Consider the following 15,363-nt stretch of genomic DNA (forward strand, 5'->3'; position numbering starts at 1 on the left):
TAATTAACTCCTCCCAGCTCCTGTTACATTATAGAAAACCACTCCGCATAGGCTGAAACACAATGTCATAACATTTCTGGACCTGTAGATGGCAGCATAACACAACACATGAAGACAAACATAGTTTTCATAGTAGTGCTCCTGTGGGACACTACATACACCCCCTCTTTAAATAAAGCCGTCCTCGGCGTCCGACTCTCCAGGCGGCAGGTTAACCTATAACAAAGGTTAATCACAATTGCAATAATAAACTAAGAGTCCATACAGTCTCTGAGGAATGTGAGGATATAATGCTGAACAGGGAAAATGTCCAAGAGTCCTTGTCATATGAACTGGGGAAAATGAAGGGCTTGTTACCCAATTGGGATGCAAACAATACAATGTCTCTGGTGAAGGATAATCCAAAAATGAAGTCTCAGATTCAACAGTTCAATCTTGATATCGAGCTGGCATCTTACCTCGGGTAGCTCTATCAGATCTCCTCAGGGGCTCCTCTATAGCAATTTCAGGGTCCCTGGATTCCTCTGGACCAGGCCGGAACTCGGATGACGAGGTCACTTGGTCCTCGCCGGGATCAAGAACAGTTCTTGGAACAAAAATAGACAGCCAAGGTTGGAACAGCCAATCAAGAGGGGACATACTAGTTGTTGGCGGTAGCGGTTCAGCTGCAGGAGATTTCTCAGTTGTCTGTGGTTCTGCTGGTACCTCTTCCTTTAGGCAGAGCTTGAGACGATTACGGTGGACGACTTGGGAATCTCGGCCTTCGCGCACAATCTCATAGACATCAGTCCCAGGGTGCGGGATGGACTTAATTGTGTATGGTTCTTTCTGCCACTTGCTGTCCAACTTACTTGAACGATGGTTGTTTTTCAGCCACACACGGTCTCCAATTTGGAAGGGTTCTGCTTCGGCCTTTTGATCAAAACCTGCTTGTTGCCTTTGACGAGCATCTTCCATCCTTCTTTCCACAATCTCGTTGGCTTCAGCCAGGCGACGCTGGTGATCACTCACCCACTCTGTGTTTGGCAGGGGGTTGATAGTATCTGGAACTTCGACATCCATGGCCAAGTCCGAAGGCAATTTGCCCTGACGGCCAAACAGGAGATAGTAAGGAGTGTACCCTGTGGAGCAGTGCACAGTGTTGTTATACAGGTACACCAATTCTGGCAGGAGAGTCGGCCAATCAGCCCTCTTCTGGGACGGAACAGTTCTTAACATCCCAATAAGAGTCTGGTTCATCTTTTCACATAAGCCATTACCTTGTGGATGATAAGCGGTAGTTCTCAGCTTCTGACAGCCATAGAGGGAACACAACTCGTGGAACAGTTGAGACTCAAATGCGGAACCACGATCAGTCAGGATCTTGTCCGGACAGCCATAGGGGAGTACGAAATTCTTCCAAAAGATGGCAGCGGTGGTCTTGGCAGTCAGGTCTTTCACTGGCATAGCTACCACGAACTTCGTATAGTGGTCAATTATAGTTATAGCATAAGTATACCCAGTGCGGCTTGGTTCAAACTTGACATGGTCAATGGCTACCAGTTCCAGCGGTCTATGACTGATGATGGGGTGAAGTGGGGCTCTCTGGTCATGACGCTCTCCTCGGCTCTGAGCACAGTTGGGACATTCTCGGCACCACTTCTCTATGTCGTCTCTCATGCCAATCCAGTAAAATCGTCGGCGTATGGTATCTTCCGTTTTATGAACCCCAAAGTGTCCCGATCTGTCATGGTAGGCTTCCAAGATGGATTTGGAATCTCGCCGGGGTACCACAATTTGATGTAGACGCTCACCCGTTACTGGATCCAGGGCAGTCCTCTGTAGTAGACCTCTGGACACGAAAAGTCGATTCCTCAGTCTCCATAGACAAATTAATTCCTGATCAGCTTGACCTCTACGTATTCGGTCCGGAGTCCTCTTCTGAAGAAGGGAAGTCTGCAATTCCTGTAGGTTTCTACTCTCCCGTTGGAATCTAGCCCACTGTCTGGAATCTTGGGAGCAGTCAGGAACATTTGGTTGCGGATGTTCGTTTTGCTTCCTCTGAGCGATCACCGAATTCTGGGTTGCAAACTGGGCATAGAATGTAGGCATCTCTACCTCTTCCCATTCATCATTACATCGGACCGGTTCTTCACCCACAGGCAAACGGGATAAGGCATCGGCATTCACGTTGGACGCACCAGTCCGGTACTTGATCACAAACTGATAATTCGCCAGTCTGGATGCCCATCGCTGTTCAAGAGCTCCCAGTCGCGCTGTATCCAAGTGGGCCAGCGGATTATTATCCGTGAAGACGATGAAGGGTGTTGCAGCCAGGTAATCTTTAAATTTTTCGGTCACTGCCCACACAAGGGCCAGGAATTCCAGCTTAAAGGAACTATAATTCTGGTCGTTCCGTTCAGCGCCTCGAAGACCTCTGCTGGCATAAGCGATGACTCTCTCTTTCTGGTCCTGTACCTGCGACAGGACGGCCCCCAATCCCTTCTGGCTGGCATCAGTATACAGCCTAAAGGGTTGGTTGTAGTCAGGATATCCCAGGATAGGTGGTTCGGTTAACAGCTGCTTCAGCTTCTGGAAAGCGGCTTCATGGGCTTCAGCCCACTCAATCGGGATCCTTTTCTTCATAGCTTCCTTGGAGTGACCTCTCAACAATCCCTGGAGGGGTTCTGCAATCTGGGCAAAGTGTGGGATGAACCGTCTATAATACCCTGCAAATCCCAAGAAACTTCTCACCTCCTTGACTGTGGTAGGGGCTGGCCAGCTCTTTACTGCTGCTACTTTGCCTGGATCAGGAACCACTCCTTCTGCACTCACGACATGGCCTAAGTAATGGACTTCCGGCTTCAGGAGATGACACTTGGAGGGTTTCACTTTCAGGCCATATTTGATGAGGGTTTTGAGGACTTCTGCCAGGTGCTGTAGGTGTTCCTCATAAGTCTTTGAGTAGATGATTACGTCGTCCAGGTACAAGAGGACGGTCTCGAAGTTTTGGTGACCCAGGCAGCGTTCCATCAGCCTCTGGAAGGTTCCTGGGGCATTGCATAGCCCAAAGGGCATACAATTAAACTCGAACAACCCCATGGGAGTAGTGAAAGCAGTCTTTTCCCTATCTTCGGGAGCCATAGGTACCTGCCAATACCCGCTGGTCAAATCCAGAGTCGAGAAGTAGGCAGCAGACCCCAAAGCAGTCAGGGATTCTTCAATGCGTGGCAGGGGATACGCATCCTTGTGAGTGATATTATTGATTTTGCGGTAGTCCACGCAGAATCTAATGTTGCCATCCTTCTTTTTCACCAGGACTAGGGGTGCAGCCCATGGACTGTAGCTCTCCCGAATCACATCTGCGTCCTTCATTTCCCGAATCATTTTCTTCACTGGCTGGTACATGGCTGGTGGAAGGGGACGGTACCTTTCTTTGATGGGTGGATGGACGCCTGTAGGGATGGTGTGCTCAATGATAGTAGCCTTCCCAAAATCCATAGGATGTTTACTGAAGGCTTGTTGATTGTCTTTGGCCACCATCAGGGCTCCTTCGATCTCCTCTTCGGTAGTATTAGCATCGCCAACATGGATCTCGGTCCACCAGGGTTTTGTTGTCATCTCAGGGGTAACTTGATTCTGGGTAGCTTGCTGGAACACTGTAGTCTCAGGGCTCCAGACATCTTGGAAGAAGACCTGTGAGAGCTTAGCAACTGGACGGTATTTACTCAGTACCACAGCCGTATCACCAATGTTCAGGAGGCGAATAGGTACCCTCCCATTAGAAACAGTCACTAGACTTCTGGCTGCTAGCACGGTCGGATGATCTTCCAGAAGAAGAGGTTCCACAAGGGCCTGGTAATCTTGACCTTGCAAACCTGGACGAGCTCGACACCACAGAATGGTTTCCGTCTCTGGTTCCAGAGTCACTGGTTGTGAGTCCATGATGCGGGCACGGCAGATCTCACCCTTTTCATTCGTGAACCTCTGTTGGGCATTCAAGAGACGGATAGCATGCTGAATTGCATTTTGATTGGAGACAGGGACTGTAGAAAGTGCTCGGTGTAGGGCATCTAGCATCTCTTCATAGCAATTCCTAAGAACATTCATGCCCAGCACCACTGGTGGAAAGTCATCATCCCAGACGTTCACTACAATTACGCCTTGCTGGGGCAGTTCAGTTTCTCCCATCTGGATCGTGGGTTCCCAGTAGCCCCGATGGGGTATCGATTGTCCATTACTGGCTACAATGTTAAGCCACGTGTCTGGGGGTTGTATCAGCTGGTCGAGGTCCCAGTACTTCTCAAACCAACTTCTCTGCAGAGTGGTGACTTGAGAGCCAGTGTCCAGTAAGGCCGACAGTGGGATCCCATTTAGGTGGATCGTAATCACTGGACACTGCCCAATGTACCGGGGAATCCATTCTGGTGTTGTGGGACCTATTGGTCTTCCTCCCGAGGGGCGGTCCTCTGCCTCGGGGGATTGTCGTTTAACTGACGACATTCTCTTTCAATATGGCCAGCTCTTTGACACCTACGACAAATGGGTCTTCCGGTGGTATCAAATCTGTCAGAAGAGCGTCTACCCCAATTCCGGTAACTTCCCCCTTCTGATCGGTTACTGAACCTGTTACTGGAGTAGCGGCGGCTTTCGTTCTGGTGTTGCTCCATATCTTCCATTTTCTGGCACATTTTACTGAGGCTCTTGGTGAGGACAGCAATTTGGTCCCTCAGTTCACCAACTGGATCTTGAGCTTGCATGTGAGCACACTGAGCTAGTGCAACTTGACTTCCCGCTGCTGTAGGATGATCTACTTGCGACTCTGTAGGAGTCTCTATGGAATAGGGGAAAACTTTGGCTTGAACCGCTGCGGCTTCAGTCCCCAGGATTCTAATTGCGAGCTCTTTAGGGCATGACCACACATGGCGGAATTCCTCCGCAACTGTCCGCATCGATGCCGCACCTAATCCGGGTTGCGGATTACGGCTGCGGATCTGCACAAAATGTGCAGAAAATTGATGCGGACTAGCTGCTGCGGACTGCGGGAAAAGTGCTTCCCTTCTCCCTATCAGTGCAGGATAGAGAGAAGGGACAGCACTTTCCCTAGTGAAAGTAAAAGAAATTCATACTTACCGCCCGTTGTCTTTATGACGCGTCCCTCCTTCGGCATCCAGCCCGACCTCCCTGGATGACGCGCCAGTCCATGTGACCGCTGCAGCCTGTGCTTGGCCTGTGATTGGCTGCAGCCGTCACTTACACTGAAACGTCATCCTGGGAGGCCGGACTGGAGACAGAAACAGGGAGTTCTCGGTAAGTACGAACTTCATTTTTTTTTACAGATACATGTATATTGGGATCGGTAGTCACTGTCCCGGGTGCAGAAACAGTTACTGCCGATCGCTTAACTCTTTCAGCACCCTGGACAGTGACTATTTACTGACGTCTCCTAGCAACGCTCCCGTCATTACGGGAGCCCCATTGACTTCCTCAGTCTGGCTGTAGACCTAGAAATACATAGGTCCAGCCAGAATGAAGAAATGTCAAGTAAAAAAAGCAAGACGCATCCGCAGCACACATGACATGTGCATGACAGCTGCGGACTTCATTGCGGAACTTTGAATCTCCATTGAAGTCAATGGAGAAATTCCGCCATGAGTCCGCCACTGCTCCGCAACAGACAGAGCATGCTGCGGACACCAAATTCCGCTCCGCAGCCTATGCTCCGCAGCGGAATTGTACGCATCGTGTAAACGAACACTGCTAAATTAAAGTGAAAGTCAATGTAGAAACGGCTCCGCTGCGGATTAACGCTGCGGAGTGTCCGCAGCGGAATTTAAGTGCAATTCCGCCATGTGTGAACCCGCCCTTAAAGTCCAAGAAGATACAGCTTGGGTTCTGGGAGGCCAACATTCTGAGCTGACTTTTAAGAGCTTCAGATGCAGCTCCTTCAACAAACTGCTCCCTTAAGGCCTTGTCAGCCTCTGCAGCCTCTAAGGGTTCTACTTGCATAATTGCCCGCTGGGCCTCCTGCAGGGATAAAGCAAAGTCTCTCAATGACTCACCGGGCTGCTGCTTCTTTCCAAAGAACCTCATCTTGAGCTCTGCCACAGTCCTTACTTCAAATGTGGCACGCAATCGGTCCAGTATCTGTTCCACTGTTTTTTTCTCTGTTCTGGGCCAGGATTTCACTTCTCTTAATGCTGCGCCCTCTAGTTGTCCTATCAATATCTCAACCCTCTGGTCTGTTGAGACAGGATACAAACGGAACATGGACAGCATCTTCTCTTTGAATTCCCTCAGGGAATGAACTTCGCCTTTGTAGCGAGGAAGCCATGGTGCTCCAAAGTAATAGGGCATAGTGAGTGGCATCACTTGTGCTGTTGAAGGTGACCCACTGGGGCTTGGAGAGCCGTTATCTCCGTCATCAGACATTTTCTGCAATAAGTCCTACAGTAACCCCTAGCAACGGGTGTTCAATTTCAGGCTATGCACTAAGCCTCTTTTCCGGATATCTTTTCCGGTGTCTCTACACTGTTAACTGCCACTTTTTACTTTAAATCTCATTTACTGGCCTATTCAGGCACTCACCAGCTTTCTCTTAGCTGCTCCGCTGTTTTCGCGGGTTCTGTTGCGCAGTTCCTTGCCACTTCCAATATGGCGGCGACTTGGCGGGAAACTTTTATTCCGGCTGTAGCGAAATGTCTGTAACTCTGCTCCGGCTGTGGCGCATCAGCGCTGACTTAGTTCATAAGGCACAGAGGCCATAGAGATCCTGTTCGTGACGCCAAAATTATATGTGGTGGCCCGTGGGTGGCGGGGGATGCAGGAACCCAAAATGGTGGATACTGGGCTCTCTGTCTTGTGTCACGGTGGTATTTTGCCTTGCAGGCCTTCCCACCTCCCAGGGACACACACACACAGTGATGAGGGGGCTGCACAAGATGATGATGATGACTGTTGTTTCCCCCGGGGCACTCCCTTGGTGGCTGACTCCTGTCTGGTGTTATTTGGGGTGCCCTTGGTGTAGAGTGCAAATAGAAGACAGGAGACGGTGGTGGCAGTTAATCAGGAGAGCTTGCATGCACACTTTTACTTTTCAAGATGGAGATTGTACAATACAAATATGTCATCCAAATTCAGCTCAATCAGTGTAGCCCAATGCTAAATGCAGGAGTGCTATTATCTCTCTACTCACAGTCTCTCTTTCTGGACTCTTCTGGCTCCTTGAGCTGTTATTCCAATAAATCTCTTTAGGCCTGTCCTTCTCTGTAATCCGGAAATGGCTGAACTCAGGAGCACCTTCACTGTGCTTCCTGCTGCATCCACTCCTAGCTCACCACTGCCCTCACTCACTCTAACCACTCCCTAATTAACTCCTCCCAGCTCCTGTTACATTATAGAAAACCACTCCGCATAGGCTGAAACACAATGTCATAACATTTCTGGACCTGTAGATGGCAGCATAACACAACACATGAAGACAAACATAGTTTTCATAGTAGTGCTCCTGTGGGACACTACACAAGTGAATCAAGTGGACTTAAATATACAATCTTAGAATTAAAGCAGCCAATCTGTGATGGCATACAAGGCACTCCTTCTGAAGCACATGTTCGTGTAATATAATGAAATTATTCTCATGTGAAACAAACATAAGTGAAAAGAAACTTACTTTGTTATAAGATGTAGGCTGTCGGGGCTGTATCTCAGATAACTCATCTGCATCGGCGTTCTGGTTTCCGTTTGTTTCAGTCAGGGCTCCATTCTGTTGGAAAGCTCCAACGGAAAATCAGAATAGAGTCCTAACGTATATATGTGAACGAAGCCTAAGCTTACTATCAGGGGCGTAGCTAAAGGCTCATGGGCCCTAGTGCAAGAATTCAGCTTAGGCCCACCTACCCCTCCCCAGCACCACAAGACCACTGCGCACGCCTATGCCCAGCTGCCTTGCCCGACAGACCCCATGAATGCCCCCACAGTATAATGCCCCCCATAGCTGCCCCCACAGTATAATACCATCACACAGTATACTGGCCCGTATAGCTGCCCCCCACACAATATAATGCCCCCCATAGCTGCCCCATACAATATAATGCCCCCATAGCTGACCCATACAGTATAATGCCCCCATAGCTGTCCCATACAGTATAATGCCCCCCATACAATATAATCCCCCCTCAGCAGCTACCATATGAGCCCCCCTTCCCATACCCAGTATAATGCCCCCATATGTATGTACCTAATAGAAAAATAATAACATAATTACTTACCTATCCCCATTCCGACGATGGGTGGAGGAGATCCTTCTCCTCCTCTGCACTGTACTGTGAGTGGCTCGGCACAGACCGGCGCAATGACGTCACTACATCGTGCCTGCCTGCGCTGAGCCACTCGCGGCACAATGAATGCAGGAGCAAGGATCCAGCATTGAACCCAACTGAATGTGCGTCCTACGGACGCAGATTCAGTTAGAAGAGGGACTAGCGCGGTCAGCGCTGTGTGGCAACGGGGGCCGATACATTAAGTGTTTAATTGTGAAAAAGCACCACAATTTAGCGAAAAATTTTAAAAATTAGCATTTTTCTAATTTTAATTGCATCTGCTTGTAAGACAGGCAGTTATACCACACAGAATAGTTGCTAATTAACATCCCCCATATGTCTACTTTAGATTGGCATCATTTTTGAACATTCTTTTATTTTTCTTGGATGTTACAAGGCTTAGAACTTTAGCAGCAATTTCTCACATTTTCAAGAAAATGTCAAAAGGCAATTTTTTAGAGACCAGTTCAGTTGTGAAGTGGCTTTGAGGGCCTTATATATTAAAAACCCCCAATAAGTCACCCCATTTTAAAAACGGCACCCCTCTAAGTATTCAAAACAGCATTTAGAAAGTTTCTTAACCTTTAAGGGTATGTTCACACGAGGGCGTCCGTTACGGCTGAAATTACGGGGATGTTTCAGCCTGAAAACATCCCCGTAATTTCAGCCGCAACGGCATGTGCAGGCGCTTGAACGCCGCATCCATTACGGCCGTAGTTAGCGCTGCTATTCATTGGAGTCAATGAATAACGGCTCCAATTACGGCCAAAGAAGTGACAGGTCACTTCTTTGACGGGGGCGTCTATTTACGCGCCGTCTTTTGACAGCGGCGCGTAAATATATGCCTCGTATGAACAGACAAACGTCAGCCCATTGCTTTCAATGGGCAGATGTTTGTCAACGCTATTGAGGCGCTATTTTCAGACGTAATTCGGGGCAAAAACGCCCGAATTACGTCCGTAAATAGGCCGTGTGAACATACCCTTAGTCATTTCACAACAATTAAAGAAGAGTAGACTTGAAATTTACAAATGTCATTTTTTTTTGCAAAAATTCATTTTTAAACCATTTTTTTTATAACACGGAAGGTTTTACAAGAGAAACGCAACTCAATATTTATTTCCCAGATTTTGCAGTTTTAGGAAATATCCCACATGTGGTCCTAATGTGCTACTGGACTGAAACACAAGCCTCAGAAACAAGGGAGCACCTAGAGGATTTTGGGGCCTCCTTTTTTATATATTTTAGGCACCATGTCAGGTTTGAAGAGGTCTTGCTCTTCGCTACCAAAACAGTGAAAATCCCACAAAAGTGGTCCCCAATTAGGAAACTACACCCCTCAAGGAAATTATTTAAGGGTATAGTGAGCATTTTGACCCCACAGTTTTTTTTGCAGAAATTATTGGAAGTACGCCGTGAAAATGAAAATCTACATATCTTCAAAGAAAATGTAGGTTTAGCTAATTTTTTTTCACTTCCAGAAGGACTAAAGGAGGGAATAGCACTACGGCAATTTCTCCCAAGTAAAAGAATACCCCACATGTGGTCATAAGCGCCTGTTTGGACACAGCAGGGTTTATAAGGGAAGGAGCGCCATTTAGCTTTTGGAGCTCAAATTTAGCTGGAATGGTTTGCGGAGGCCATGTCACATTTGCAAAGCCCCTGAGGGAACAATGAGTGGAACCCCCCCACAAGTGACCCCATTTTGGAAACTACACCCCTTGAGAAAATTATCTAGGGGTATAGTGAGCATTTTGACCCTACAGGTGTTTTGCAGAAATTATTGGAAATAGGCTGTGAAAATGAAAATCTTTCTAAATGAAATGTAGGTTTAGCTATTTTTATTCATTTCCACAAAGACTAAAGGAGAAAAAGCACACAACATTTGTAAAGCAATTTCTTCCGAGTAAAACAATACCACATATGGGGTGATAAACTGCTGTTTGGACAGGCGGTAGGGCTCAGAAGGGAAGGAGAACCATTTGGATTTTGGAATGGTTTCTGGGCACCATGTCGCATTTGCTGAGCCCCTGTAGTACTAGTATAGAGGAAACACCCCAAAAGTGACTGAATTTGGGAAGCTACACCCCTTGAGGAATCATCTAAGGGCATAGTGAGAATTTTGACCCCAAAGGTTTTTTTGCTAAATTAATTAAAATTAAGTCGTGAAAATGAAAATTATTTTTTTTTCCAATAAGATGTAGATTTAGATCAACATTTTTCATTTTCACAAGGAGTAAAGAAGAAAAAGCCCCCCAACATTTCAGACGTAAATGCTGCTCCTCATATTATGCGAGGCGTCTTTGACGCCTGTAATCTTGAGCTGCTCTTCATTGACTTCAATGAAGAACGGCTCAAATTACGTTGCAAAGAAGTGCCCTGCACTTCTTTGCCGAGGCAGTCAATTTACGCGTCGTCGTTTGACAGCTGTCAAACGACGATGCGTAAATTACAGGTCATCTGCACAGTACGTCGGCAAACCCATGGGCAGATGTTTGCCGACGTATTGTAGCCCTCATTTACGCCTGCAAATAGGTCGTGTGAACCCAGCCTAACACCCCATATGTGGTTATAAACTGCTGTTTACATACATGGGAGGGTTCAGAAGAAAAGGAGTGGTATTTAACTTTTGTAGCGTAGATTTTGCTGGAATGGTTTGCAGACGCCATGTCGCATTCGCAAAACCTCTGATGTACCAAAAAAAGTGACCCCATTTTAGAAACTACACCCCTAACAGCATTTATCAAGGGGTGTAGTGAGAATTTAGACTCCACAGGTGTTTTTCAGAAATTAATACGCAGTGGATGATGCAAAGTGAAAATTGCAATTTTTTCCACTTATATGCCTTTTCACCGCTCATTTGGAGCATGGATTTTGCTCGGTAATAGTTTTGTTTGAGTATTAGGGTATGTTCACATGGCCTATTTTGGGACGTTTTTCGGGCCATAAATTCCCGAAAACGGCCGAAAAATCAGAAGCAGAACACCTCCAAACATCTGCCCATTGATTTCAATGGGAAAAACAGAGTTCTGTTCCGATGGGCCGTTTTTTTACGAGGACGCTAAACAGAAGTGCAGGTCACTTCTTGGGACGTTTTTGGAGCCGTTTTTTATTGACTCAAAAACCACGAAAAACGCAGCAAAAATTGCTTAGAAAACGACTGAAAATCAGGAGCTGTTTTCCTTTGAAAACAGCTCCGTATTTTCAGATGTTTTTGAGTTTGCATGTTCTAAGACCCTTAACTTTTTTACTTTTGCATGGACAAATCTGGGTCAGGGTATTTTTTTTTGCAGGACGGGTTGTCGTTTATATTGGTACTATTTTGGAGTGACTTTTTTACCACTTTTAATACCATTTTTTGGGAGGGGATGTGACCTAAAAACAAAGATTCTGGCGTTGTTTTTTATTATTGTTTTTTACGGCGTTCACTGTGCGGGATAAATTACATGATAGTTGTATAGTTTGGGTCGTTACGGACGCGGTGATACCAATTATGTATAGTTTTTTTTATTTTTTATGTTTTTTCCAATAATAAAAATCTTATTATCAGAAAAAAGGCAGTTTGGCTTTTTTCTACTTGAAACTTGTGTGTTTTTATTTTTTACAACATTTTTATTAACCTTTTTTTACTTGTCCCACTAGGGGACTTATAGGCCTGATGCTCTGATCGCTACTCTAATACACTGCACTACATAAGTAGTGCAGTGTATTAGAGCTGTCAGTCATTCACTGACAGCAAGCCTATGAGGACCCGCCTCCGGCTTCCGTACAAGGCAGACACGGGGGCCATTATTTGGCCTCCAGTTGCCAAACCAAACCAGCGATTGCGTCGCTGAGTTGCCGGTCGTGTAAAAACCACTCAGATGCTACGCTCTCTATTGAGCGAAGCATCTGAGGGGTTAATCATCCGGATCATCCGGATCGGAGAATAGCTCCGACCCTGGCCTTTACAGGAGGGTGCCAGCTGTATAATACAGCTGTCACCCCGCGGTGATGGTGCGTGCTCCGCTTCTGAGTGCGCACCATCATCGCAACGTAACTGTACTGCGGTTTGCGGGAACGCCTTCCCGACAGCGCCATATATATATACGGCGGATGTCGGGAAGGGGTTAAAGGGCACCCACTTGAGTAACCCCATATTACACTCCTAGGGATCCAGCATATAATATTTCACCCTATATGGTATTTGAACAGGTAAAACTGTGAGGTTGGTTTCACACATAGCATTTTTGGGAAAACGGAACATTTTTTTGTGGCGTTTTTTTTCCCCCCAAATGTTAGCTGAAAGCCTATAGTGAAATATAAAATGCACCATAAACAATGCTTTTTTTGTTGTTGCGTTTCTTTGGCATTTTGGTGCGTGTGCTCTATGTATGGAGTTTTTCCCCATAGACTTCTCTATAGGACTTGAAAAGTGCCAGAAAAAACGCATGTTCCAAATGTAATGAATAGAAAAAAACAACGCCAAAAACGGTTGTACAAAACACAATGAAAAGTCAAGAGGGTCCGTTGGGTGCCAGAGGTATCTGTCTTATGAACGCGGATAAGAACAGAGCCTGTATAGTCAATATATCTTTGTATTGTTCCAGGGAATCACAAATGTATTATTCCAAGGTTAAAACACTATTAAATATTTACTAATATTACCTAAAACAAAATCATAACTGACTTCAATTATATATAAATGGTTGCAATTTGTTCTGTTCTAATGCAAAATGCTCTAGTGCCCTCTAGTGACTAAGGACTGCATGACATATTAGTGCTTTGTCTATTTAGAACCTCAATGAAAAAAAACATTTTTTTTAAGGAACGTTCCTTAAAGGGGTTGTCCACTACTGGATAACGGATAACCTATCCACCGGATAGGTCCTCAGTACATGATCTGTGGGGGTCCGACACCCGGACCCCGCACCGTTAAAATGCTCCGGCTGCCTCCGAGCACCAGACGTACATGTCGGAAGCAGTTGGCTCCAACCACTGAATAGCGGCTGAGCTGCCGTACTGCAGCTCTGCTCCTATTCTATGTACGGAGCCAACTGCTTCTGGCTCCGTACATCGCATAATGGGCTATAACATCCGGTGCCGGAGGCAGCCGGAGCGGCTTAACGGTGCGGGGTCCGGGTGTCGTACCCGCACCGATGATATACTGATGACCTATCCAGTGGATAGGTCATCAGTTGTTCAGTAGTGGACAACCCCTTTAATTTGCGTTAATGTACGCAGAATTGTTTCCTGAAAGAATTGAAATTGTATTTTTCCTAAATATGTATTACAGTGTGTTCAACAAATGTCCCTTTATTGTCATTACTATATATAATAATCATCTAACATTTCATGCTTTACACTGTGCTATCAATAGTAAACAAACGTATCCCCTTCTATAATGGCATCTCCCTATTTAGTGTGCCCATTATACAGGGTGGGCCATTTATATGGATGCACCTAAATAAAATGGGAATGGTTGGTGATATTAACTTCCTGTTTGTGGCACATTAGTATATGGGAGGGGGGAAACTTTTCAAGCTGGGTGTTGACCATGGCGGGCATTTTGAAGTCGGCCATTTTGTATCCAACTTTAGTTTTTTCAATGGGAAGAGGGTCATGTGACACATCAAACTTATCGAGAATTTCACAAGAAAAACAATGGTGTGCTTGGTTTTAACATTACTTTATTCTTTTATGAGTTATTTACAAGTTTCTGACCACTTATAAAATGTGTTCAAAGTGCTGCCCATTGTGTTGGATTGTCAATGCAACCCTCTTCTCCCACTCTTCACACTCTGATAGCAACACCGCAGAAGAAATGCTAGCACAGGCTTCCAGTATCCGTAGTTTCAGTTGCTGCACATCTCGTATCTTCACAGCATAGACAATTGCCTTCAGATGACCCCAAAGATAAAAGTCTAAGGGGGTCAGATCGGGAGACCTAGGGGGCCGTTCAACTGGCCCACGACGACCAATCCACTTTCCTGGAAACTGTTCATCTAGGAATGCTCGGACCTGACACCCATAATGTGGTGGTGCACCATCTTGCTGGAAAAACTCAGGGAACGTGCCAGCTTCAGTGCATAAAGAGGGAAACACATCATCATGTAGCAATTTCAGATATCCCGTGGCCTTGAGGTTTCCATTGATGAAGAATGGCCCCACTATCTTTGTACCCCATACCATCAATTTTTGTGTTCCAACAGTCTTGGAGGGATCTATCCAATGTGGGTTAGTGTCAGACCAATAGCGGTGGTTTTGTTTGTTAACTTCACCATTCACATAAAAGTTTGCCTCATCACTGAACAAAATGTTCTGTGTAAACTGAGGGTCCTGTTCCAATTTTTGTTTTGCCCATTCTGCAAATTCAGTGCGCCGATCTGGGTCATACTCGTTGAGATGCTGCAGCAGCTGGAGTTTGTAAGGGTGCCATTTGTGAGTAGCTAATATCCGCCGAAGGGATGTTCGACTGATGCCACTCTCCAGTGACATGTGGCGAGTGCTACGCTGTGGGCTCTTGCTGAATGAAGCTAGGACAGCCACTGATGTTTCTTCATTAGTGACAGTTTTCATGCGTCCACATTTGGGCAAATCCAACACTGAACCAGTTTCACGAAACTTGGCAAGCAGTTTGCAAACTGTAGCAGGGGAGATGGGTGGTCTCGTAGGGTGTCTTGCATTGAAATCTGCTGCAATGACCCGGGTACTGCGTTCACCAGACATTAACACAATTTCTATCCGCTACTCACGTGTTAACCTCTGCGACATGTCAATGGCTGTAAACAAAGAGAAGCTTGTAAATAACTAATGAAACAATAAAGTAACATTAAAACCAAGCACACCATTGTTTTTCTTGTGAAATTCTCGACAAGTTTGATGTGTCACATGACCCTCTTCCCATTGAAAAAACTAAAGTTGGATACAAAATGGCCGACTTCAAAATGGCCGCCATGGTCAACACCCAGCTTGAAAAGTTTCCCCCCTCCCATATACTAATGTGCCACAAACAGGAAGTTAATATCACCAACCATTCCCATTTTATTTAGGTGTATCCATATAAATGGCCCACCCTGTACAT

Source organism: Rhinoderma darwinii, chromosome 1 (assembly GCF_050947455.1).
Source record: "Rhinoderma darwinii isolate aRhiDar2 chromosome 1, aRhiDar2.hap1, whole genome shotgun sequence".
Classification (NCBI taxonomy): domain Eukaryota; kingdom Metazoa; phylum Chordata; class Amphibia; order Anura; family Rhinodermatidae; genus Rhinoderma; species Rhinoderma darwinii.